The 26,541-nt window shown below is 46.0% G+C and overlaps 1 long non-coding RNA gene and 1 pseudogene across 3 annotated transcripts; both read left to right on the top strand.

The window, feature by feature from the left end:
* LOC132206835 (uncharacterized) overlaps positions 1–26,541 on the top strand; it is a 660,697-nt pseudogene that overhangs the window by 314,349 nt on the left and 319,807 nt on the right.
* Positions 1,736–26,541, top strand: LOC132206851 (uncharacterized). Of its 3 annotated transcripts, none has more exons than XR_009443206.1 (4): positions 1,736–1,848; positions 2,342–2,423; positions 9,864–9,992; positions 26,072–26,541. It is a non-coding gene; the product is annotated as an uncharacterized LOC132206851 (long non-coding RNA). The 3 variants fall into 3 exon arrangements; XR_009443207.1 differs by lacking the exon at positions 26,072–26,541 and adding an exon at positions 21,630–23,264; XR_009443208.1 differs by lacking the exon at positions 1,736–1,848 and adding an exon at positions 2,028–2,059.

The following is a 26,541-nucleotide window of genomic DNA, read 5'->3' as shown; positions in this document are numbered from 1 at the left end:
GTGCAGTAAGGCATCCTTTGACTTGGGCCTCAGCATCATTGTATCCTCCACTATCAACATCCTGAAAGCTACCATGAACCACAAGCTGTACTGGACTCACCCAATAAATGCAGTGGCAACAAGAGCAGGTCTAAGGCTATGGATACTGCAGCAAGGAACTTACCTCCTGATTTCTCAAACCTGTCCAAAATCTCCAACATTTAAGTCATGTGTTAGTGCTGCTCCAACTGCACACGGCAAGCGAGATACTATCCATGAAAAAGCTGCTCCTGTTTAATTGGCACCACATTCACAAACATCCACTCTCTCAAACATAAAATTAGACAGCACCTTCCAAACCCACAACTACTTCCATCTTGAAAGACAACAGCAGCAGGTTCACGGGAACAGCATGATCTGCAAGATCTTCTCCAAGCCACTCACCATCCTGACTTGGAAATATATTGGCCATTCAGCCTGTGTCAATCCGTGAAAATCCTGAAATTCCCTTACTACCGGCAATGTGGGTCGACCTACAGCTCAGAGATTGCAATGGTTCAGGAAGGCAGTTCACTACCACCTTCTCACGCGCATTTCAGGAGGGCCAATCAATGCTCAGACCAGTCAGTGATGCCCACACCCGGGATTCTTTTTTCTTTGAAAAGTCTGCATCATTCTTGCCCAGTAACAAAGACTGTCCAAATTCTCTTAAAACATCCAGTTGTGAAACAAAGCATAGACTGGCTCATCATTTTGAAGAGCATCGATGTACTGCTTGCAAAAAAGACCTTGAAATTCCTGTTGCCTGACACTTTAATACACCACCTCGTTCCCAGTCCAACATCTCTGTCTCTGTCTTGCTGTAGAGTTCCATTGAAGCTCAACACAAGCTAGAAGGACAACACCTCATCTTCCACTTGGGGACCCTGCAGCCCTCCAGACTTAATATCGAGATGAATAATTTTTGTGCCTAAACTCTACCCCTCACAAGGCCTTGTTACCACATACCCTGCCATTATCCACCACCTACTGTCAGCCACTAATAGTCCCCATTAACTACTATTCAACCTCCCAGCCTGATCGTCAACAGCTCTGACCAAATGTTCTTCTCTCTGTTAGGCTCTATCCTATCATTTATTCCAAACCCCATCACACTCTCCTTTTGCTTCTGTATATAAACTGACGTTTCCCCGGCCACCATCAGTTTTGCGTAAAGGTCACGGGATCCAGAATGTTAATTTTGTTTCCTTTTCCTTTGAAGATGCTGCCACACACAAAACCCCTCCAGGCCATTTGGTCCAACAAGTCCCCATCGCCCCTCTGAAGAGCAGACCCAGACCTATTCCTCTACCCTTTATATCTCGTGCTTAACCCACCTAACCTAAACATCCCTGGGCACCACGGGCAATTTAGCACAGCCAACCCGCCTAGTTTGCACACCTTTGGACTGTGGGAGGAAACCGGAGCATTCAAAATTATAGTCTAACGTTTATTCTATATGAAAACAGGAAAGTAGTTTATATGAGCAGTTCAAAACATTAGCATATAGTTCACATTTATGCACCTAATTTGCAGCAAACTTCATAGAATCATCATACAATCCCTAGAGTGTGGAAACAGACAATTCAGACCAACTAAAAGCCCACACCGACCCTCTGAACAGCATCCCCACCAGACACATTGCACTGCCCTGTCCCTTTGTCACACACAACCCAGAGCAGCGCATGCGTGAGGCCCTCCCCCTGCGCTGCCATTGAGGGGCATTGACTCAGTGAGTGGAAGAGGTTTGTTTGAAACAGACCGTAATGGAGAGACCAGCGCCCAGGGAAGCGAGGGAGCAGCAGGCTCCTTCCGGCAGCGCATCGAGATGTGAGTCTGGGACACAGAGGGGGGCTCCGAGACCGGCATTGATTCGGGCTCAGTTCAGGGAGAACCGGGGGCTGTTGGTAAGAGGCCGAGCGGGGCAGGAACTGGCCCCGGAACTTGGAGAGAGAGCGGCCTGGGGGCGGGGAGAGAGAGGCCTTTCTCGGTCTGTGTGTGGGCCTGCTGAGGGAGACACAGCGGCAAGAAGCTGCTGGGGGTCAGTCTTGTGGTATTTTTTATCCTCTCAGCACTGATGGAAATTCATCGATTGGCTTCTGTTTCACGCTGTTTTTAGATATTGTGCCGTGAACAGTGGAAATATTGCCAGACTTTCTGTATAACAAGGTGTAGAACTGGATGAAGACAGCAGCCAAGCTGCTTGTCCTGCTATGTTCGTCCAGCTCTACGCCTTGTTATCTCGGATTCTCCAGCATCCGCTGTTCCTATTATCTCACATTTTCAGGATTTTACAGGAAGCGTGTATTCTCTCTTCCTCCAGGCAAATACTGGAAGGACCTGGATGTTATCATATTTCCTCGGTAGAAAGCCATGTGTGACTAGCTGCTTCTAACAATCAGCAGGTATGTAGCCCATTGACATTGACACCGGTTTTGAAGATGGATAGACTGAACGGTCATCTGGAATAGACACTCGGGAACAGTATTAAATCTGCACTGACTAAGGGCATTTTCAAACTTAAAATCAAGACAAACAAATAGATCATGCTGTAACATAGTGGCAACAGCCATACCTCAGTTCAGTGCAGAAATGGGAAGAAACTGCTCACTGAGAGGACAAGAGTTACTAACTTGGATGAAACACGTTTATATGAAGCTTATCAGTAAATGAGAAGGACAGAATTAATTCTTTGTGGAATAATTCTAACCCTCTGACTCACACACACACACTCTCACTGTCCAAAGGTGCATGTTGCAATATGGAACAACCAAACGTTCTGTATACGCTGCAAATCATAGAAAATGGTACATTCAAAGTGATCTCCCCAAACAACCTCAAGTTATCGAAGTCTGCAGCACAGAAAATGGCCCTTTGGCCCTTTGGGTCTGCGCCAATGAAAAACAGCTAACAACACTAAACCCAATCAGTCAGCATTCTATTTCTATGAATGTATCGTGGCTGCAGAGGAACTGCTGTCCTCACCCTTATGGCAACATTATTCTCCATTTCTTCACCTTACAGGATTTAACATTGCTTTTAATTTTTCCTTCAGTCCAACAAGAAACATTGTACATCTCCTTTCATTTTGTTTTCAAATTTCTACAAAGGGTTTGAAGTTACTCTCGACCTTCCCTGCTACACTTATGTTAGTTTCCATGTTCTTCTCTGTTGGATGCCAGTCACATGAGCAAAATTTGGAATGCACGTTCAGACCAGGGACTGACCAATCTAGAATAAACGCACAATCAGAGACTGACAAAGTGAGAAATGCCTTCACTTTTAGGCCCTGACACTGAGTGGATTAGATGAAGACTCATTCATGTTGAGCAGTAGAGATTAGAAAAATCAAACACACTCCTGCAACTTCTGAAAGTGATGTGTTCATTTTAAAATGATACTCATGCACTGTGAAATACAATGACAAATAATGAGAAGCAGATTAACAGATAATACCAGAGACTGAATAAAGTACTGATGAAAACTCACTTCATCCATGCTGACATTCTGGTCAAGAGACTGAGAAAGAGTGGACATGTTTCTGCAAGAGTCAATGTATGAAAAAGCTGTTTTACAGTACATGAATCACACCTTATGAGGAGTATCAGATGATGACATGACATGAGCTAGAAACACAAGGAGACATACAGAAACAGTCAGTGTGACATAAATCAGTAACAGTCTTTAAAGATATATTGACGAGGAGCATGCAAGAAAACTCGCTCACAGCCAGTCATTGAATGACGAAAGGAAGATAATGAAATTTATCCTTACACAGATTTCCAGATATGGACAAATGTAAACTGATGCACAAACTCACCAATCACAACAGAGAGGAGATTTGGTGTTCGATGTTTATTTGTTACATTGTCTAGTTATGATTGACAAAGTCCACTGTGCACTCAAATTAAAAGAAAAAAACTGAGATTGAATGCAACGAAATTAAGCCTCACTGGTAAGGACAAATGTCAGTGCAAAATTAATCCCTCAATCATATAGGGTCAGTGAATATCTGCAGAGTTTATGCTGCATTCAGACACAAAACCACAAATGAACAGGAAAGGAGAATGAAATCCATATACAGTACCTGAGACTGTTGCAGACATCGCAAAGCTGGCATTCCAGCTATTCAAAGGCTGATAACTACAGAATTAATGTCAAGTTGGCACTACCAGATAGACACGAGGAGTGAGTGGAAGAAGCTCACGTTCTCACCAACTACTGGAAACTAGTGTGCAGAATAGAATGTCCCAGTGCAAGCACAATGGGCAGAATGGTCTACTTCTGCACTGCACCTCATCCTGATTCTGATCCTGGTGATGAAGGAAATGACATTCTGTTGTTTAGAGTATGAGTATAAATATATAATGTAGAAATAGACAGATAGGTGCAGAACATAACTCTCTTTAATGAAAGAGCACTAAAAATGTCCAACAGAAAATGAATCTAAATATCTCATTGATACTACAGAACCCAGAAAAAAGATCCCGTACTGACACACAGAACCAGCATTCGGGACGTGCGGTATAGAAAACCCACACTCAGCACGCAAACTAGAAAACGTGTTACTGATTCAGAGTGGTTCTCAGAGGAAAGCAGCCCCACTTCTATGACCCTTCCTAGATCCTGCCAACTGACAGTAAATGCAGAAGTCACAAAATGCAGAAGAGATTAATAGCCTGTCTGGACACCCTAATAGCTATATCAGAATGTATCTCTCAGTCAAAGAGAATATTACTGATTTCCAGAGAATCAAGGCACATTGATACACAACAGTAAAAACTGACAGGTACAGATTGATATCTACGACGACTCGTTGACATTCCAGAAACAGACAAAAGAAAGCTGATGTTAAAACTCACATTCACATGGCGGGAACTGATGGGTCCAGTTTTATCATGACATTCGTATTCAAACAGCAGAAACTGACAGGCAAGGACTGATCATTTTTCTTGCCCATTTACACAGCATAAACTGACTAGGAGAGAATGAGAAATTCATTTCCCATTCAAAACCCAGAAACTGACAGGTACAGGTTGATAATTGATAACTACTAACTGACAGGGAGTGGTGGAGACATATGCTCACACATTTATGTTGCAAATACTGACATGAAGAATATTATTATTAGATACAAATTCACAGAGTAATAACTGACAGGTACACATTGAGCAAAGAACCTACCTCTGACGTCTCCCCGATATCTACCTCCTTTCACTTTAAAACCATGTCCCCTCGTCAAAGCTAACTCCACTCCTCTATCTCTACCTCTGTTCATTTTGTACACCTCTGTGCTGTACCATATCTGTGATTCTGATTTCGGTGAGAAACGAGCAGTTGTATTGGTAGGCTCATTCAGAAGGTCAGGAGGAATGGGATACAGGGGAACTTAGCTGCTTGGATATAGAATTGGCTGGCCAACAGAAGACAGCGAGTAGTAGTAGAAGGAAAATATTCTGCCTGGAAGTCAGTGGTGAGTGGGGTTCCACAGGGCTCTGCCCTTAGGCCTCTACTGCTCGTAATTTTTATTAATGACTTGGATGAGGGGATTGAAGGAAGGGTCAGCAAGTTTGCAGACGACACAAAGGTCGGAGGTGTCGTTGACAGTATAGAGGGCTGCTGTAGGCTGCAGCGGGACATTGACAGGATGCAGAGATGGGCTGAGAGGTGGCAGATGGAGTTCAACCTGGATAAATGCGAGGTGATGCATTTTGGAAGGTCGAATTTGAAAGCTGAGTACAGAACCAAGGATAGGATTCTTGGCAGTGTGGAGGAACAGAGGGATCTTGGTGTGCAGATACATAGATCACTTAAAATGGCCACCCAAGTGGACAGGGTTGTTAAGAAAGCATATGGTGTTTTGGCTTTCATTAACAGGGGGATTGAGTTTAAGAGTCATGAGATCTTGTTGCAGCTCTATAAAACTTTGGTTAGACCGCACTTGGAATACTGCGTCCAGTTCTGGTCGCCGTATTATAGGAAAGATGTGGATGCTTTGGAGAGGGTTCAGAGGAGGTTTACCAGGATGCTTCCTGGACTGGAGGGCTTATCTTATAAAGAGAGGTTGACTGAGCTCGGTCTCTTTTCATTGGAGAAAAGGAGGAGGAGAGGGGACCTAATTGAGGTATACAAGATAGTGAGAGGCATAGATAGAGTTGATAGCCAGAGACTATTTCCCAGGTCAGAAATGGCTAGCATGAGGCGTCATAGTTTTAAGGTGGTTGGTGGAAAGTATAGAGGTGATGTCAGAGGCGGGTTCTTTACACAGAGAGTTGTGAGAGCATGGAATGCGTTGCCAGCAGCAGTTGTGGAAGCAAGGTCATTTGGGGTCATTTAAGAGACTGCTGGACATGCATATGGTCACAGAAATTTGAGGGTGCATACATGAGGATGAATGGTCGGCACACCATTGTGGGCTGAAGGGCCTGTTCTGTGCTGTACTGTTCTATGTTCTATGTTCTATATTAGTGATGCCACAGATCTCACATTCTCTAACCATATCAGAAATGTGTGACCATTCATCAGAATGGTTCTCAGAATAAAGCAGTTCCCCTCCTGTTATCACCCCATGTCCTCAACTTCTCCATCCCCTCAACTACCACATGGACTGACACTCAACTCATAAATCACGCAATGCAGAAGAGATTAAGATGCAGCCTCAACATCCTAACAATAACTGTCACAGCGTGAATCATGCAGTTACAGAGAATAGTACTGGCTTTCAGAGAACTAAACCATTTTGATAAACGAGGAGAAACTGACATGTACAGATCAATAACTAAACCCATTTGTGCATATCGAAGAAGCACACAAACCGATGATGATGACACATTTACTACAATGTAAATATGTGTTTATAGTTATCAGTCTCTTTTGGTTTCTGCTAATTTCAGTCAGGCATTCACACTGCAGTAACTATCAGGGAGAGATTAAAAACTACATTCTCACTGACAAAGCTAAAACTGACAGTCATAATGATAACTGCATTCCCAGTTTCACAGAGCATAAAGTGATAAGTACAGTCTGATAACTAGACTCTCCTATTCACAGAGCAGAATCTCTCAGACATATATTGGTAACAGCACTCACATTCACTAAGCAGGAACTGAGAGGTATATTTTGATAAGAACATTTACAAATTGCAAGACAGAAACAGAGAGGCATACATTAGTAACTATACTCATGCTTACGCAGCAGAAACTGACAGAGACAGGGTAACCTCTGTTAATTCACAGAGCAGAAACTAACAAGAACAGACTGGTAAATATGCTCACCCATTGACTTTGGTGAAACTGGCAGGTATGTATTGATAACTGTATTGATTATATATAAATGATTTGGAGTTGGGTGTTGAGGATAAAATCTCTAAATGTGCAGTTGATACTAAGCCAGGGAGAAGAGTGAATTGTGAGGATGACACTGAGTGACTTCACAGGTACATTGACAAGTTGGCCAAATGGGCAGAGACCTGGCAGATATATTTCAATGCAGAAAAAATATGAGCTTGTGCATTTTGCTCATAAAAACACAGAGAGACAATACAAGCTTAAGGGTACAGCTTTGAGGGGAGTATTGAGCAGAGAGATCTTGGGGTTCATGTGCATTATTCTCTGAAGGTGGCCAGGCAAGTTGAAACAGTTGTGAAGCAGTTTCAAAGGATCTTTGAGTTTAAAAATAGAGACATTGAGTCTCAAAACAAGGAAGTAATGCTACATCTCTACAAGTCATTGCTAAGACCACATTGCTCAGACTGTGTTTGTTCTCAGTTCTGGGCACCTTACTTAAGGAAGAAGCCTCTGGGGAGGGTCCAAAGGAGATTACGAGAATGACAGCAGGAATGAAAGATTTTACTGACATGGAAAGATTAATGAAATCAGGCTTATTCCCCTTGGAGCAGAGAAGATTAAAAGGAAACTTTATGGACGTGTTCACAATTATGAAGAATTTTGAGAGAGTGAAGTTCAATACTCTGTTTCCACTATGTCAGTAACCAAGGGTCACAATTTCAAGATTGTCACCAAGACAGCTAGGAGTGAGATGAGGAGAAACATCTTTACTCGGAACGTTGTTCGGATTTGGAATGTGCTGCCTGGGAGAGTGGTGGAGGTGGATTCCATATGAGGTATGAAAAGAGAGCTGGATGTATGTTTGAAAATGATGAACTTAGAGGCTAATTTAGATAGAGCTGGAGAACAATCCTGCCTAGAATTATTTCCAGCTCACCACAATAAAAAAAAAATAAATGCAGAGTAGATTCAATTCATTGGCTTATCTGCCCTGACCCACTGACCAGGAGATCAAATGGATACTCAAGCTGGGAATGGACAGCACAAAATCTCAAATCCCTGCCATCAAGGGTCAGATCATGCTACAGCAGGAGAAATTGGCTCTCTCAGAGTTATGTGTGAGACAGTTATTCAGATGGTTTCTCAAGGCAAGTTCATCTTTGGAATTGATGTCTGGCTGAGAGAATGGCAACAAAGCTTAGCCATTTGTCAGCTGCAGAAACCTGACGCAGGTCTGGTTGATCAGCCTGAAAATAGGGCAATACAGAAACGTAGTAAATGAGGAGCAGGAGCAAAATTGTTGGCCTCGTGGACAGTGAAGGTGATTATCTCAGAGTACAACAGGAACTTGATCAACTGGGCCAGTGGGCTGAGGACTAGCGGGTGGAGTTTAATTTAGACAAATATGGAGGTGTTGCATCTTTGGTGAGCCAAACCAGCGCAGGGGCTAGGGCCCTGGGGAGTGTTGTCAAACAGAGGGATCGAGGGGTCCAGACACATAGTTCCATTAAGTGGAGCCACGGGTGGATAGCAAGTTTGGAACACTTGTCTTTTTTCAGTTCTAACACTGAGTGTAGCAGTTGGGATGTTATTATGTGGCTGTACAAGACATTTCGCCCCGAAGAACTCCATGCAACTACTTGAACAGCATTCACTGCTCTGGCCCTGACCACTTTGTGTGGCAGAGAATCCCGCTGGGTGAAGACATTTGTCCCCATCTCAGTCCTTCCCGTCTCCTTTAGCCTGTGACTGCCTGATTCTGGACTCACGCACCCTCGCCCCCTACTCTGGCCATCAGCAACATCTGTGTTTACCACTGTTTAGTCCTGTTAAAATTTTATAGATTTCTATGAGATGACCCCACATTCTTCTAAACCCCAGTGAATATAATGCTAATCGATCCAGCCTCTCCTTATCCATCAGTCCTGCCATCCCAGGAATCAGTCTGGGAAACCTCGGCTGCATTCCCTCCATAGCCACGGCATCCTTCCTCAGAGATGGAGACCCCAAACTGCACATACAATACTGCAGGACGTGGTCTCTCCCTGTACAATTGCAGCAAGACAGCCCTGCTCCTGGACTCGAACCCTCTCGCTATGAAGGCCACCGTCCTGTTGCCTTCTTCACCGTCTGCTGCTGCTGCAATGCTCACTGTCAGTGACTGGTGTACGAGGTACTCCCAGGTCTAATTGCGCCCCCGCATCCCTATCTGTCACCTTTTGGATAACAATTTGTTTTCCTGGTTTTGCTCCCAAAGCAGATAACCTCTCGCTGATCAACATTAAACTGGATGAACCATTTCTGTGTCAAGTCTACAAGCTGGAAATTCAGAGGAGGTGGGTGGTGAGCGCATGAGCACAGAGGGGGCAGACAGTGAGCGTGGGGGACAGAGGGGCTGGGTGGTGAGAATAACACTTTATCTGGAAGACAGTGAGAGTGTACAGGATGAGCTGTGAACATCTGGGGTTATTACACAGACCAATTCCTCTGAGAAACGCACACCATTGGAACAAGCCTAAAACTGACGATGATGATGGTTTTTCTCTGTACTCTGAACAGGGCGTGGCCAGCTCTGCCAAGGTGGCAATGGATGCCAATCTCAGAATGTCCGCCGACAGATTGCCTTCATGCCGAGCAAGTGAATGAGGTGTCCGCAAAGTGATAAGAGTAAAGTGCAGAGTGGACCAGGTAAGAACGGCAGATTTCTCTCCGAAAAGGACCATCAAAGACAGGAATGGAAAGAGGCCATTCAGCCCCTCGAGCCTGCATTCTGTTGGACTGTGGCTGATCCACCATTCCTCGTGTCCACTTTCCTGCCCTTTCCTTTGATTCCCTGGCTGATCAAGAATCTATCAATCCCAGCCTTACATCTGCCTCCCCCCGATGCAACAAATACACATGTTCGCTGTGGCAAGAAGTTCCAAAGATTCCTAGCTCCCTTAGAGAAGAAATGCCTTCTCATGTTAGTCTTCACAAGTGAACCAGATGGTTCTTTGTTCCTGACAATGTTCATCATTAAAATCTCAACTCCAGATCTGCTTTGTTTAAAGTTGAATTCAAAATCCATCACCTGCCACAGCAAGGTTCAAATTCAAGTCCTCAGAGTACCCCTTGGACATCTGACAAAATTACCTCCCCATTAGTTTAGAAATTGAAAGTGAATCTCATCAAAGTGCAGTGCTCAGATCAGAATAACTTGACCCACACTGCTGAGCTAAACATTGACAGTAGTGGATTCCCCACAGTGTAGAAGTAGGCCATTGGCCCATCAAGTCTCTACTAAACTACAAGGAAAATCCCACCCAGACCTGCGCTGCTACCCTGTCCCGTAACCATGCATTTCCCATGATTAATCTCCCTAATCTACACACCCCTGGACACTATGAGCAATTTAGCATGACCAATCCACCGAACCTGCACACGTTTAGACCAATGGGAGAAGCCTGGAGCACCTGGCGGAAACACACAGACAATATGAGGCAGCAGTGCTAACCACTGAGCCACCAATGTTTTTGCCATGTAGGGCTTGATTGTCTGGTCGTGCTGAAAGCGCGGGGTTCAGTTCCTGCACTGGTTGAGATTGCTGTGAATGATCGTTCCCCTTTGCCTTAGATGTGGTGACCAACAGGTTAAACAGTAAAACAGTTGTTGCTGTCTCTCTCTCACTCTCTCTCTCTCTCTCTCTCTCTTTCTCTGCAATGAGACAACAGTGACTCGACATTAACCACCTGCTAAAACGTAACTTTGCTGATTAAAAATTATCTGCCAGCTTTTTCACTGCAAAATAACTTGAGTGTTTCCCACCTGATGCAATATCACAGTGACGTGTAAATAAAGGACACTTTAATGACAGAATGTATCTAAAAGCACTGGGAGAGGGTGTAGAGGCAGACTTACCAGGATGTTGCCTTAGATGCTGGAGAGTGTCAGTGATGGAGAGAGATTGGAGAGATCAGGGTTGTTATCTTTAGAGCAGAGGAGATTGAGAGGCTGGACATGATAGGGATGTATCAAATAATGAGGGACCATAGATTGTGTAAGCAGGAAGAAACTTTTCCTCCTTGATGGAGGGACCAATGAGGGAAAACACTTCCATCCAGAGGCTAATAGAATGTGAGGCTGGATGAACACAGCAGGCCCAGCAGCATCTCAGGAGCACTCAAGCTGACGTTTCGGGCCTAGACCCTTCATCAGAGAGGGGGATGGGGTGAGGGTTCTGGAATAAATAGGGAGAGAGGGGGAGGCAAACCGAAGATGGAGAGAAAAGAAGATAGGTGGAGAGGAGAGTATAGGTGGGGAGGTAGGGAGGGGATAGGTCAGTCCAGGGAAGACGGACAGGTCAAGGAGGTGGGATGAGGTTAGTAGGTAGGAGATGGAGGTGCGGCTTGGGGTGGGAGGAAGGGGTGGGTGAGAGCAAGAACAGGTTAGGGAGGCAGAAACAAGTTGGACTGGTTTTGGGATGCAGTGGGTGGAGGGGAAGAGCTGGGCTGGTTGTGTGGTGCAGTGGGGGGAGGGGACGAACTGGGCTGGTTTGGGGATGCGGTGGGGGAAGGGGAGATTTTGAAGCTGGTGAAGTCCACATTGATACCATTGGGCTGCAGGGTTCCCAAGCGGAATATGAGTTGCTGTTCCTGCAACCTTCGGGTGGCATCATTGTGGCACTGCAGGAGGCCCATGATGGACATGTCATCTAAAGAATGGGAGGGGAAGTGGAAATGGTTTGCGACTGGGAGGTGCAGTTGTTTATTGCGAACAGAGCAGAGGTGTTCTCCAAAGTGGACCCCAAGCCTCCGCTTGGTTTCCCCAATGTAGAGGAGGCCACACCGGGTACCGGTGGATGCAGTATACCACATTAGCTGATGTGCAGGTGAACCTCTGCTTAATGTGGAAAGTCATCTTGGGGCCTGGGATAGGGGTGAGGGAGGAGGTGTGGGGGCAAGTGTAGCATTTCCTGCGGTTGCAGGGGAAGGTGCCGGGTGTGGTGGAGTTGGAGGGCAGTGTGGAGCGAACAAGGGAGTCACGGAGAGAGTGGTCTCTCCAGAAAGCAGACAGGGGTGGGGATGGAAAAATGTCTTGGGTGGTGGGGTCGGATTGCAGATGGCAGAAGCGTCGGAGGATGATGCGTTGTATCCGGAGGTTGGTGGGGTGGTGTGTGAGAACGAGGGGGATCCTCTTTGGGCGGTTGTGGCGGGGGCGGGGTGTGAGGGATGTGCTGCGGGAAATGCAGGAGACGCGGTCAAGGGCGTTCTCGAACACTGTGGGGGCAAAGTTGTGGTCCTTGAAGATCTTGAACATCTGGGATGTGTGGGAGTGGAATGCCTCATCGTGGGAGCAGATGCAGCGGAGGTGGAGGAATTGGGAATAGGGGATGGAATTGTTGCATTGCTGCAGGAGGGTGGGTGGGAGGAGGTGTATTCTAGGCAGCTGTGGGAGTCGGTGGGCTTGAAATGGACATCAGTTACAAACTGGTTGCCTGAGATGGAGACTGAGAGATCCAGGAATGTGAGGGATGCACTGGAGATGGCCCAGGTGAACTGAAGGTTGGGGTGGAAGGTGTTGGTGAAGTGGATGAACTGTTCGAGCTCCTCTGGGGAGCAAGAGGCGGCGCCGATACAGTCATCAATGTAACGGAGGAAGAGGTTGGGTTTGGGGCCTGTGCAAGTGCGGAAGAGTGACTGTTCCACGTAACCTACAAAGAGGCAGGCATAGCTGGGTCCCATGCGGGTGCCCATGGCCACCCCCTTAGTCTGTAGGAAGTGGGAGGAATCAAAAGAGAAGTTGTTGAGGGTGAGGACGAGTTCAGCTAGGCGGATGAGGGTGTCGGTGGAGGGGGACTGGTCGGGCCTGCGGGACAGGAAGAAGCAGAGGGCCTTAAGGCCATCTGCATGCGGAATGCAACACAACCCTCACACCCCGCCCCCGCCACAACCGCCCAAAGAGGATCTCCCTCGTTCTCACACACCACCCCACCAACCTCCGGATACAACGCATCACCCTCCAACACTTCTGTCATCTACAATCCGACCCCACCACCCAAGACATTTTTCCATCCCCACCCCTGTCTGCTTTCTGGAGAGACCACTCTCTCCGTGACTCCCTTGTTCGCTCCACACTGCCCTCCAACCCCACCACACCTGGCACCTTCCCCTGCAACCGCAGAAAATGCTACACTTACCCCCACACCTCATCCCTCACCCCTATCCCAGGCCCCAAGATGACTTTCCACATTAAGCAGAGGTTCACCTGCACATCTGCCAATGTGGTATACTGCATCCACCGGTACCCGGTGTGTCTTCCTCTACATTTTTGGAAACCAAGCGAAGGCTTGCGGACCGCTTTGCAGAACACCTCCGCTCGGTTCGCAATAAACAACTGCACCTCCCAGTTGTGAACCATTTCCACTACCCCTCCCATTCCTCATACGACATGTCCATCATGGGCCTCCTGCAGTGCCACAGTGATGCCACCCGAAGGTTGCCTAAACAGCAACTCATATTCCGCTTGGGAACCCTGCAGCCCAATGGTATCAATGTGGACTTTACCAGCTTCAAAATCTCCCCTTCCCCCACCGCATCCCAAAACCAGCCCAGTTCGTCCCCTCCCCCCACTGCACCACACAACCAGCCCAGCTCTTCCCCTCCACCCACTGCATCCCAAAACCAGTCCAACCTGTCTCTGCCTCCCTAACCTGTTCTTCCTTTCACCCATCCCTTCCTACCACCCCAAGCCGCACCTCCATCTCCTACCTACTAACCTCATCCCACCTCCTTGACCTGTCCGTCTTCCCTGGACTGACCTATCCCCTCCCTACCTCCCCACCTATACTCTCCTCTCCACCTACCTTTTCTCTCCATCTTCGGTCCGCCTCCCCATCTCTCCCTATTTATTCCAGAACCCTCACCCCATCCCCCTCTCTGATGAAGGGTCTAGGCCTGAAACGTCAGCTTGTGTGCTCCTGAGATGCTGCTGGGCCTCCTGTGTTCATCCAGCCTTACATTTTATTATCTTGGATTCTCCAGCATCTCCAGTTCCCATTATCACTCACACATTCATCCAGAGGCTGGTGGTGCCTCTGCAACTTGCTACTTGTGAAGATGGGAGAGGCAGAAACCCTCATCACATTGAAGAAGGATTTTGATGTGCACTAGGGATGCGTTGGCAATGGGCTGGGTGCTGGGGAAATGGAATTAGAGAATAATGAAGTGGTTGTTTTTGACTGGTACAGACTCAGTGGGCTATTTTTCTTTTTGTGCTGTAGACCTCTTCAACACTGTGACTAGCTCACTTTGAGATATTTGTTCTACATTCACGATACTATCTAGATATAAGGTGATTTTTTCCATTTCATTTTTGAGGTAAGGGGAAGGTCTTATGAAGAGAGATTGAGCAGTTTCACCTTATAATCTATGGAGTTTAGAAGAATGAGAGGGGATCTAATTGAGGGATATAAGATGGGAAGGAGAAGGAAAGAGAATGTTTGCTCATGTGGGTCAATCTGGAACAACAGGTCAACATTTCAAGAGAAGGTGGTGGGACAGATTGAAAACAGAGGTAAGGAGGAATGGCTGCTCTCCAAGGGAGAGAGGGATGTGAATCTGGGGGATTTGCTGTGCTGTGTGTACACACTGCTGTTCCCTTGTGTGTGAGGGATGTTGGCAACGGAACAAATTGGAGGAAGAGACAGATATATTTTTAATCAATGATGGGTGAAAGGGAGTGGGGGCAGGAAACTGGATCTGAGTCCAAGATGGGGTCAGCCGTGCCACAATGAATGGGGCCGCCGACTCCCAAGAGGCTGAATGGTCTCCTCCTGCTAGCCCTTAAGTTGTATTGGTCATTCAGTTACCTGAGCGCATTTTAGCATGGGTGCTACACAGTATGTGGACAGAACACTCTTATTCTGAGGTTCAAAAGTGTGTGATCCCCTCCAGGTCACTCAGTAAGAGTGAATCTATGAACCACATAATAGCAGAGCAGCATTGGGCCATTTGGCCCATCGAGACTGCTTCGTCATCAAATTATGGCTGATATGTATCTAAACCATACTCTCTTACCTTCTTCCCCTGGTAGTTGATCCCTTTACGAATCCCTTTTCCACAACCCTCTGTGGCAATGAGTTCCACAGATTCATCACCTTCTGGCTGAGGAAATTCCTGCTCATCTCAGTTCGAAAAGGTCATCCCTTCACTCTGAGGCTGTGCCCCTCATGTCCTCATCTCCATTCTGGCCTCTCAATATTCCCTAAGTTTCAATCAGATTATCCTCATCCTTTGAATCTCCTTTGAGTACAGACACACAGTTCTCAACCACTCCTCATCAGACAAGTCCTTCATCTCTGGGATCTTGTAAATCTCCTCTGGATCCCCCTCCAAGGCCAGCAATCCTTCCTGAGATACAGGGCCCAAGGCTGCACACGGTATTCCAAGTACGGTCTGACCAGAGCCTTATACAACCTCAGCACTACGTCTCTGCTGTTGTATTCTAGCCGTCTTGAAATGAATGCTGGTATTATGTTAACTGCCAAATGAACTTGCATGTTAAATTTAAGAGAGCCCTGAACTGGGACTCCATGTCTCTTTGTGCTTTAGATTTCCGAAACCTTCCCTATTTGGAAAACAGTCAATGCCTCCATTCCTACCCAAGCGCATAACCCCACACTTTCCCCCATTGTATTCCATTGCAATTTCTTTGCCCACTTTCCAAGCCTGCCCATGCCCTTCTGCAGCCTCTCTGCTTCCTCACCATTACCTGTCCCTCCACCGAACTTCCTGTCATCAAAGAAACAGCAAATGACAAAGCTCCCCATGAGAACGATGCTGGACCCAGAGCGAATGGCCCCAGTGACTAAGGCCAGAAGGGGCCACTCTCAGATATTACGCTGTTGTATTGGGGTAGTAAACAGTGCCCAAACTTTAGGTGTCCCCTCAAAACAAGATGAACAATATCGCAGTTAGCCATCAGTGTCTGTTTCCCTCTTCCAATTCCCGTTACCCTGTTGTCAATTTAGTTGGCATTGATGGAATTTGACAATGCTTTTGGTGAATTGCAAACACTATCGTGATTAGTAAATTCAAATCACGTAAAAAGATTTGAGTAGCTTGGGCAGGTCTTTCTTCCAGGCTTTAAGCAAGAGGAAAGCAGTGATATTAAAAGTGGCTGGGTTTTCTGAGGGTCGAGATGAACCAGAGAAAATCTCCACTTTCACTGAGCCAGAAATGTCATAAAAATATATATAATGTATCCTTTACCAGTGATTCTTGGCTTTGGGATAGTGATGGCCGAGTACACCAAACCACTATCCAGCTTGCTATCATCTATAATCAGAAACAATAAGCAAAGGGAATTGAAGGGTTAGAGAACAGAATTTTAAAATGACAGCAAAGACCGCCTCCAGATTAAAGACGGAGAGATAATTAAGGTCAGAGAGCCAACCCGGCAGGAATATATATAGACGTGAGTTAGGAAGCATGGACTGGGAGCAGTTGTTCCATGGTAAGGGAACTATAGACATGTGGAGACGGTTTAAGGAACAGTTGTTGGGAGTGATGAGTAAATATGTCCCTCTGAGACAGGCAAGAAGGGGTAAGATTAAGGAACCTTGGATGACGAGAGCGGTGGAGCTTCTAGTGAAAAGGAAGAAGGTAGCTTACATAAGGTGGAGGAAGCTGGGGTCTAGTTCAGCTAGAGAGGATTACATGCAGGCAAGGAAGGAGCTCAAAAATGGTCTGAGGAGAGCCAGGAGGGGGCACGAGAAAGGCTTGGCAGAAGGAATCCGGGAAAACACAAAGGCATTTTACACTTACGTGAGGAATAAGAGAATGGTCAAAGAAAGAGTAGGGCCGATCAGGGATAGCATAGGGAACTTGTGTGTGGAGCCTGAGGAGGTAGGGGAAGCCCTAAATGAGTTTTTTGCTTCTGTCTTTACGAAAGAAACGAACTTTGTAGTGAATGAAACCTTTGAAGAGCAGGTGTGCATGCTGGAATGGATAGAGATAGAGGAAGCTGATGTGCTGAAAATTTTGTCAAACATTAAGATTGACAAGTCGCCAGGCCCGGATCAGATTTGTCCTCGGCTGCTTTGGGAAGCGAGAAATGCAATTGCTTCACCACTTGCGAAGATCTTTGCATCCTCGCTCTCCACTGGAGTCGTACCTGAGGACTGGAGAGAGGCAAATGTAATTCCTCTCTTCAAGAAAGGAAATAGGGAAATCCCCGGCAATTATACACCGGTAAGTCTCACATCTGTCGTCTGCAAGGTGTTAGAAAGGATTCTGAGGGATAAGATTTATGACCATCTGGAAGAGCATGGCTTGATCAAATACAGTCAGCACGGCTTTGTGAGGGGTAGGTCATGCCTTACAAACCTTATCGAGTTTTTTGAGGATGTGACTAGAAAAATTGATGAGGGTCGAGCTGTGGATGTGGTGTATATGGACTTCAGTAAGGCATTTGATAAGGTTCCCCATGGTAGGCTCATTCAGAAGGTCAGGAGGAATGGGATACAGGGGAACTTAGCTGCTTGGATACAGAATTGGCTGGCCAACAGAAGACAGCGAGTGGTAGTAGAAGGAAAATATTCTGCCTGGAAGTCAGTGGTGAGTGGAATTCCACAGGGCTCTGTCCTTGGGCCTCTACTGTTTGTAATTTTTATTAATGACTTGGACGAGGGAATTGAAGGATGGGTCAGCAAGTTTGCAGACGACACAAAGGTCGGAGGTGTCGTTGACAGTGTAGAGGGCTGTTGTAGGCTGCAGCGGGACATTGACAGGATGCAGAGATGGGCTGAGAGGTGGCAGATGGAGTTCAACCTGGATAAATGCGAGGTGATGCATTTTGGAAGGTCGAATTTGAAAGCTGAGTACAGGATTAAGGATAGGATTCTTGGCAGCGTGGAGGAACAGAGGGATCTTGGTGTGCAGATACATAGATCCCTTAAAATGGCCACCCAAGTGGACAGGGTTGTTAAGAAAGCATATGGTGTTTTGGCTTTCATTAACAGGGGGATTGAGTTTAAGAGTCGTGAGATCTTGTTGCAGCTCTATAAAACTTTGGTTAGACCGCACTTGGAATACTGCGTCCAGTTCTGGTCGCCGTATTATAGGAAAGATGTGGATGCTTTGGAGAGGGTTCAGAGGAGGTTTACCAGGATGCTGCCTGGACTGGAGGGCTTATCATATGAAGAGAGGTTGACTGAGCTCGGTCTCTTTTCATTGGAGAAAAGGAGGAGGAGAGGGGACCTAATTGAGGTATACAAGATAATGAGAGGCATAGATAGAGTTGATAGCCAGAGACTATTTCCCAGGGCAGAAATGGCTAGCACGAGGGGTCATAGTTTTAAGCTGGTTGGTGGAAAGTATAGAGGGGACGTCAGAGGCAGGTTCTTTACGCAGAGAGTTGTGAGAGCATGGAATGCGTTGCCAGCAGCAGTTGTGGAAGCAGGGTCATTGGGGTCATTTAAGAGACTGCTGGACATGTATATGGTCACAGAAATTTGAGGGTGCATACATGAGGATCAATGGTCGGCACAACATTGTAGGCTGAAGGGCCTGTTCTGTGCTGTACTGTTCTATGTTCTAATATAAACCGAAGCTGTTGGCAATGTGCAGACATTTCTCACAGCAGGTCACAGAGCAGGTGACTCAACAACGCTGAGTCTGAGAAATTGACAATGGAAATAGCGAGATGTCCAATGAATTCCAGGGATATTTTGCGTCAACATTTGGTACAAAGTGTGCACCAACCATCCCAGAACAAGCTAACAATAGGGAAATGGAAGGTACAGGCCTGGGAAGTTAAAGTATTTTATTCAATCATCTGGCATGGGCATTTCCCACATTTATCACCCAGCCCGTCCACAATGGCCCCCTTGAGAAGGTGGTGGTGAGTTGCCTTATTGAACCTCTGCAGCCCACCTGCTGTTGGTAGCCTCTCAATACCCTTCAGGAGGGAATTCCAGAATTTTGACCGAGTAACACTGAAGCAGTGGCTGATCTATTCCCAAATCAAGATGGTGAGTGGCTCAGAGGGGAACTTGCAGGGGCCAATGGTCCCCATATATCTGCTGCCCCTCTAGATGGATATGGTTATGGGTCTGGAAAGTGCTGTCTGCAGGGTCTTTGGTGAATTTCTGCAGTGCATCTTGCTGGAGGTACACACTGCTGCTACTGAGTGTCAGTGGTGGAGGGAGTGGTGGCTTGTGGATGTGGTGCCAATAAGCAGGGGCTGGCTCCTTTGTCCTTGGATGGTGTCAAGCTTCTCAAGTATTGTTGGAGCTGCACCCATCCAGGCAATTGGGGAGTATTCCTTCACACTCCTCACTTGTGACTGAGATTCTTGGAATGGCTCAATCAGGGCAGCTTCTAACCATATCACCTCCAAAGGTATGAAATCGTGAAATATCAAGGTCTAGAGCTGGATGAACACAGCAGGCCAAGCAGCATCAGAGGAGCAGGAAAGCTGACATTTCAAGCTGAGACACATCTTCAGACCCTTTTTTTTCTGAAGAAGATTTGAGGCCCGAAACATCAGCTTTCCTGCTCCTCTGATGCTGCTTGGCCTGCTGTGTTCATCCAGCTCCTACACCTTTATTTCAGATTCTCCAGCATCTGCGGTACCTTCTATTTCATAAAATATCAATACTGTGTTACCTTCCTTCGGGGGACACCAGCGTCTCCCCTACAATTTACAAGTTGAGCCATATCCATCTCAAGCAACCTCCCTCAGACAAATGGAAAGCCTTTGTTTTTACACAGTTTAATAATATTTCTCTGGCTTTGCTCCATTGCTCTCGAATATTGAGGTTTGTGAACAAAACGAATGTTTACCATCCTGTGTCCCTGTGTTCTTTACTGAACAGTACTCTGCTCTAGCACAGCTCATCAGTAAAGGGTCAATAGAAGAGACAGAGAGCTGTTATCAACAGCAAACAGTCAGTCAAGTGGCAAATAATATCTGTCCTTGATGAGTTTCCCCAAACATTTCTGTGATTCTTTTTAAATCTGATATTCATTGACTGAAGAAAGCTAATGGAATGCTGGCCTTTCTATCCAGAGGATTGGAGTACAAGGACACAGAGTTATGCTGCACTTGTGCAACACCCTGGTTAGACCCCACTTGAAGCAGGTCTGGGCACCACACTTCAGGAAGAATAGATTGGCCTTGGAGGGAGAACATTGTAGGTTTACAAGAATGATACCTGGACTTCAGGGGTTATGTCATATTTAGAAGGTTAGGGGGTGGCCTGATCAAAGATATTATCAGGAAAAGACTGTGTGGTGAAATAGAAACTATTTCCACTGGCTGGGGTTTCTGGACCTACGGACAGCGTAGCCTGAGAATTAGGGCCAGACTGTTCAGGAAAGATGCCAGGAAGCTCTTCCACACACAAAGGGTGGGAGAGGTTTGGAACTCGCTCCCACAAACAACAGCAGATGCTGGATCGGTTGTTAATTTTCAATCTGAGAGAGAGAGAATTCTTTTGTTCAGCTAATCTATTTAGGGAATAAACGCTAAAGGCAGGTATATGGCAGACCAGCCTCAAGGAAATGAATTACGTACTCCTGACTTCTTTTGTACGAATATTCAACATTCATAAATCAGGAAGAATCTAGTTACGAAGTGTCATTTTCATGCACTGGCGCAACGACAGATTGAAATACTTCCAGATGTTTTATTTTCATACTCTCCAGATCCTCACCGCCCTATGGGACAAACAGTCCTCAAATCCCCTTCTATGCCTCTTAGTTTTCACCTTAAAATGTTGCCCCCTCTTCCTTTGTCATTGACCCCCCATCTGAGGGGAACAGCTGCTTCCTATCACCCCCCCCCGCCCCTGCCCATGTCCTTCGTAAGAGAGTCACTGAAACCGACCTTCAGTCCAACTTGTCCTTGCTGACCATGTTCCCAAACTAAACTAGTCACACCTGCCTGTGTTTGGCCTATATCCCTCCAAACCTTTCCAATTCATGTACTTTCCCAAATGTCTTTTAAATGCTGTCCTGTACCCACATCCACCACTTCCTCTGGAAGTCCATTACCTGCATGAACTGCTCTCTGTGCAAAACAAAAATTGTCCCTTATGATTTTTGTTAATCTTTGTCCTCTCACTTTTAGAAGAACCCGAGTTTTAAACTGCCCCAACCTGGAGAAAAGGCACCTGCCATTCTCCTTATCCATACCCTTGATATTTTATGAACCTGGATCAGGTCACCCTTCAACCTCCTGTGCTGTGGTGAAAATAGTCCCAGCCTATGCCACCTCTCTCTTTAACTCACCCCTTCCATTCCCACCAACATCCTGATACATCTTTTTCTGAACCCTCTCCAGATTAACAATGTCCGTAGTGGAACATGACAACCAGAACAGGACACAGTACTCCAGAAGAGGCCTGAACAACGTTGTGTACAACCACAACATGATGTCAGAACTCCTGTACACAATGTCTGAGCAATGATGGCAAGCACGCTCAATGCATTCCCCACCACCCTGTCAACCTGTGACTCTGTCTGCAATGAATTATGTGCCTGAACCCATCAGTCTCTGTTCTACAAAACTACCCATTTTACACATCTCTGTCATTTCCGCCTTCCTCAACAACCTTCTCTGCCTGAAAGAAAACAACCCAAACTCTCTCCATCACATACAGAAAGAAGATTTGTTTCTGTCAGTCTTCCCAATTGGATAAATACCAGTGTGAACAATGACTAATACATGATATTGTAGTATTGGTAGTTCACAGATTCACACACTCACCATTCAGTCGACTTCGCCCAATCTCTGCATAATCGAAGTTTCTTGTGCATCTGTCTTCACTCACATCCTCAGCTCAATTTCCCATCACCTCGCTTGGAAGGAAGTATTTTCAGATTGTTTCCCAAGCAAGTCTCAATTCTCCTTGCGACAACAATTCACAATCTTCTCCCCCTTTGAGAGAAGCCGTTTGTTCTCACTTCTGCTTTTGATCTGCCGCACCACTTGCTCCTGAAGCAATGACTCTCTTGTTCTAGATTGCCTCACATGAAGAGACATCTCCTCTCCATCTATTTTTTCAATTCTCCCCTTGAGCATCTTCTATCCCTCAATTTAATCTCTTCTCATTCTTCTAAACTCCAGAGAAACTGCTCAATCTCTCTACTAAGGCAAACCAGTCATTTTTGGAAATAATCGAGTGAATCTCCTTTGAACTGCCTCCAATACAACTACAGCCGCCCTCATGTAAAGAAACCAAAATTGTACCCGTCTCTCCTCACAAAGCTCACATTTCATTTTGTCATCAATCCAGTTAAACTGCTGTGAACTCTCTCCAATGCAACTGCTTTCCTCCTCATGTCAGTGGACCAAAGGACTATACAGTACTCCGGATGCAGAAATCCCAATGCCTTGTACATTTGAGAAGTCACACAACACCAGGTTATAGTCGAATTAGTTTATTTAAAATCACAAGATTTTACCACACTGCCCCTTTGTCAGGTGAAGCGATGGAGAGGCACATAGACAGAATTTGTAGGAGTCTCAAATAATCAGTCTCTTCAGGTGATGAGTAGTTTCAGAGCATTCAGAGGATGTCAGCAGCTGAATAACAAGCAAAGGGATGAGCTAAAATCTGATAAAATGAGGCAGTGAGATAATTACGAGAACTTAAAAATATGATGGTGTTGCAAACAAATGAATGGGATAACATGACAGGTGCAAGAGTCATATACCAAGGGTTTAACCAAAGTAATAAGTAAACTAAAACTGTATAAACTAATGGAGGTAGAGAGATCATACTAATTTATCAAGCTGGTGGTGCCAGAACAGGACAGCGAACAACGTTTTACAAATACAGACCTGCGGGTGGGGTCACACGTAGCCTGCCATGAGCCCAAGAACACGGTTGAGGCCGTCTTCATGGATAGGGATCTTGGCTGGCCGTTTCTGCTGTGGTGATTCTGCATTGTTGTGTATCTCGAAGGCCACCTTGGAAGATGATTACCTGAAGATCGGGGCGGGGGGGCGGTGTGTGTTGCTGACTTAATATTAGAAGTAATACTGTCAACACTTTTGATCACCTGCAGAGACTTATTATTCGACTCTCCACTCAATACCTTTAAATGATATTTTCATCTCTATGCCACAAATCCTGTATCTGTGTGCTTCTCCTAAAGCTTGTGTTTCCAAATAAGTCTGTTGGGCGCTAACCCGGTGTCATGTGACCTTTGACATTGTCCACTCCAGTCGAACACCAACACCTCCACTTTATTGTGCGGTTGAAGCAACACTTCCCTACGTTTATACTCCATGCCTTTAGCAATAAATGACTTTCTTATTACTTGCCGGAGCAGCATGCTAGATTTCTGAGATTCATGCACAAGGACATTCAGATCCATCTGCACGAATAAATTATTAATTTTCTCTCCCGTTCAGATGGTAAGTTGCCTTTTTCAATTCTTCTAACTACAATGGATAACCCCATCATTGATGTGACTGAGCCACACATTTCAGTGTCAGATGGAAGGTGTCCTCAATTTGATCTGTTTTGCTTTCAATTTGCAAATGAGTCGGACACAATAGTATATTTGCCACCATGTAAAATTGTTGGGTATGCACCCCACAGCAATTTTCACCCCATTTGGACTGTTTTTGAAAGCTGTTACAAGTCGCTAAACACCTCACTAAATTACCTCTGCTGCCGGGATCTGCTGGAAGAATCAGCTGGAAAAACTGAGAGAGAGAGAAAACATGGGAATGTTTTACTGTAAATATTTGGCTTCACCTGTTTGCAAATAAATTTGGTTTCCTTGACTGATGTGCAGGTAGCAATAATTCAAATTTTACCCTTTAGTTTACATCTGTGCTGACCAATCTTTCAAACACAACACATTACTTTGTCTATCTTCCCTTGTAATTCCATCTGCTGCTCATTCAGCCTGCTCACACCCTCACAAAGTACATTCACTCGTGGCACATGGACATCAACGGCTGGGCCCAGCATTTATTTCCCCTGTCCCTACTTGACCCCTTGAGAAGGTCGAGGGAGCTAACTTCTTGAACCGCTGCGGTCTGTGTGCTGTGTGTAGATGCACGATGCCCTTAGGGAGGGAGTTCCAGGATTTACTGACCCAGAGACACTGAACAAATGACTGATGTATTTTAAAGCCAGGATGGGGAGAGGCTCAGAGCAGGATTTGTAGCAGGTCGTGTTCCTGTGCATCTGCTGCACTTGGCCTTGTAGATGATAATGGCCATGAGATGGAAGGTGCTGTCTCCGCATCTCGGGTGAAGCTCTCCAGTGCATCTTATTGATGGTACACACTGCTGCTGCTGAATGTCAGTGATGGCGGAATTGGAAGCGAGTGGATGCAGTGCCTGTGAGTATGTGTGGGTGAGTGTGTGAGAGAGAGAGAGATCTTGTCTGTGAGCAAGTGTGTGTCACTAAGAGTGTGCCTCTCTCACACATATACACACTGACTTTCAGTTATACTCCCACTTGCACACGTTCACTGTCTCCAACCACTTTCTGAAGCAGCCTGTTCACAGGCTTCCCACTCTCAAATACAAATGAGCAATGTTACTTTGAATCCCACATTGAGCTGTGACTGAAGAACGATCACCAATTATCTGCCGGAGTGTCTCACCCACCTTGTTTCCTGTTCTGGAGTTTGATGGGAAGCAATGCGAGGAGAGAAAGGATCAGAAACAGTGGGACAATGAGTGCTGCCATCTCGGCGCCATGTGCCTGTGCTGGGTTCAGAGAGGGATTTTCTGTCAATAACATCAATCATTCACCAAATGCCAACACCAGTGTTCCCTGTTGCCCTGAACCCCCCCCCCCCCCCCTCCCAGCACACATCCATTTGGAGTGAAACTCTCATGTCTGTAAAATTCCCCTCAAAACCCTCAGCATCGCAGCGACATCATTGTTTCTGTGCATCCTGTCTCATTCACAAAATCCCTCCAATCCAACTCAGACTATTTGGTGCAAAATTCAAAAGATCATTCTGCACTAGTCTCCCTAAATTGTCGATTAGACATTGTTGTCCCTCATTTTTCCTACCACTATATATCAAGCTCTCAGTGGCAACTGGGTCATTCAGAGAGAAACATCAAAAATAGCTTCAGGAGTCGGCCAGTCAGCCTTCCAGCCTGCTGTGCCCATTCCATAGGATCTTTGCTGATCATCCAACTCAGTCCCCTGTCCCCCTGTATTCTCTCCCCTTAGCCCATAAAAAAATCTATACAACTCCCTCCTGCACAACATTTCATGTTCTGGCCCCAACCACTTTCTGAGGCAGCCTGTTCACAGGCTTCCCACTCTCTGGGTAAAGACGTTTCTCCTCATCTCAGTCCTGCCCCATTTCAATTAGACTATGACTTCCTGTTTGCAGACTCCCAGTTATTGAGAACAGCATTCCCGTCGGTCCTGTTAGGATTTCATAGGTTGCGATGAGATCTCCCCGCTTCACTGATCCAGGCTCCCTTCATCCATTAGTCCTACCATCCCAGGAATCAGGCTGGGAAACCCTCACTGCACACTTTCCGTAGTGAGAGCATTCTTCCTCAGAGAAGGAGACCCCAAACTGCACATACAATACTGCATGGTGTGCTGTGTAATGGCAGCAAGATGACCGTGACATCCCTGTTCCTGATCTTTAATCCTCTCCCTTATCGATGAAGGATGTTTCTCACTCTCTCCACAGATACCGTGAGACCCAGTGAATTCTTTTCCAGCATTTTCTGTATTTATAGCCAGTAACATTAACTCTGTTACTGTCTCTCTGTCTCCACAGATGCTGCCAGAGCAGATGAGTTTCTCCAGCCATTTTTCAAAGGGTTCAAGTCAAGTCTTCAACCAGATCCCAGTGAAGAATGAGCACAGATCAATGATGAAGAACAGGTTACCTGGAACCATGAGGTTGATGGAATTACTGGTCACATTAAATATCATTCCACCAGGACCCCTATTGATCACGACACACTAGTATCAACCTTGGAGATGGGCCTGGAAGGATTCAATTGCCAGCTCTCTCCTGTCCGAGCGAAAGTTGTAATTCTGGCTGGCATTGTTTAAGGCTTTCTGTTGGAAGTACCACTGAAAGTAGGGTCCTGTACCTTGGCTTAACACACGCTGTTGATCAAGATGACTCCCAACTGGAACCTCCATTTTATTGGCTCGGAGGATGAGGAAAACCCTGTCAACAGGAACTGGAACAAAACAAAGCCAAATAGGAAATAAAAGATCAGGTGCTGAATTTGTCTA

This window comes from Stegostoma tigrinum, chromosome 44 (genome assembly GCF_030684315.1).
Source record: "Stegostoma tigrinum isolate sSteTig4 chromosome 44, sSteTig4.hap1, whole genome shotgun sequence".
In the NCBI taxonomy this organism is placed as follows: Eukaryota; Metazoa; Chordata; class Chondrichthyes; order Orectolobiformes; family Stegostomatidae; genus Stegostoma; species Stegostoma tigrinum.
Note: the sequence above shows the minus strand (reverse complement) of the source record. Positions and strands in the feature narration are given on the sequence as shown.